The sequence below is a fragment of the Antrostomus carolinensis genome, unplaced genomic scaffold, assembly GCF_000700745.2.
Source record: "Antrostomus carolinensis isolate BGI_N321 unplaced genomic scaffold, ASM70074v2 scaffold2784, whole genome shotgun sequence".
In the NCBI taxonomy this organism is placed as follows: Eukaryota; Metazoa; Chordata; class Aves; order Caprimulgiformes; family Caprimulgidae; genus Antrostomus; species Antrostomus carolinensis.
The window spans coordinates 45,729-47,376 of record NW_010312669.1 but is presented as its reverse complement, the minus strand read 5'-3'; positions in this window follow the sequence as shown (position 1 = coordinate 47,376).

Sequence of the window (1,648 nt, the reverse complement as noted above, 5' to 3'; positions counted from 1 at the left end):
AATCAGGCAGGACGCCCATCTGCACTGCACCCAAACCTGGAGTATTTCAAGCCAGAACAATCTCTGCTGACATATTTTTTGATAACTTCCCTCTATATCTATTGCCCTGGTAATGATGTGTGTGTGAGACTGTTTTATTTAATACTGGCAAAAAATTTTGAAGGAAATCTTCAAGACTATATAATTCAATATTAACAGAAGCTGTAAGGGATTTTTTTTTTTTCCACAAAACACGTATAAATAAAGTACAAAATACTCGTAAGCACCTTTGCTAGCTCAGGTTCCAGTCAAAAATCTTCACTTTTGCTCCTTTTCTTATTTTTGGAACTATGGGGACTGCAAATATGCAGGAATTTATATTCTTAGTCCCTGGCCTTTAAGAAGTTTGTTTAGTCAAATTTCCACATTGTACTTTAGAAATTCAAAGATACTGTTCCTTTTTTTGCACCCAAGTTAGAAGGGTCATTCTAGAGTCAGCCATTTAGCTGTGATGAGTAATCTTAAGCAAGCAACACGGGAAAGCTGTCCTTTACAGGGAAATCAGCTGCAGATCTCACCGCTGCCTCAGATCACTGAAGAACATTTACTGAAAAGCTGAATATTACTGACAAGAAGCAACAACAAAGTATCCCAACACATTTAACTTTTGGGTTAATGTTTAAAAATGTAGACCATACAAAAAGGACCTGTTTACCTTTTCAATATACTATAAAAGATCATAAAGTCAACAGCAAAAGCCATTAGTATCTGCTGCAGGAGGAAAGTTTCCCGACAATCAGATTGTGATGCTAAGGGCTTAGATGAAGCTTACAGATACCTTTTCAATTACAGGGTTGCATGCATACCTGTAGACAAAGGGCACTGGAATCATTCCCAGCTTTATCTGTGATTTAACATAGAACAACAATGTCTTCTGCATTACTGCCTGCCATTTCCTGTAGTAAGCTCCCCACTCACTTCTCCACTGTGCTTAATCTTCAGGTGCCAAGGACAGAAACGACTGACAGGTCATGGCTCCCCTGGTTTTCTAGGCTTAATATAGATGAATATCACAAAAGGAAGCTCTACATAAGGAAAGAGACACACAGTCTTTATCACTCCCTATGCCAACATCCTGTTCTATTCCCAGGGTTAGTAAGACAAGTGGAAGGCAGCTACCTCAGCACTGGTGATTTCCCCTAAGACAAGATTTCTTGAAGGCAAATCTACAGCAATTCTAAATTTCATTTTATGACAAAATAACTACTGAACCAAAGTTTTCTACATTTAAAGTTACATCTATTTTTATGTTCAGCCACAGGACGAATTGTTCACTGTCCTGGTTTCTGTGGTTGTCTTGCTTATTTATTTATGTACCTATTTATTTAGGGCTTGGTTAACTTAGGATGCATAAACATTAAATCATATTTTTCAGGAACAGTTTCGTTGTCCACTAACAAAAAATATACCTATATGAGCAACTTCATGGTACCTTTTAAACTAAGCCTACTTATTCAGATTATGCTAAAATATTTATTTATCTGTTTTTATTAATGTCAGCCCACACTGTAATAATCTATGGTCACCAAGCTGTAATAGTCATATGAAGATTGTACATAGGCAGGTTATTGAAAACAGCCACTATCTCACTATTTAAGATTTTAATAGT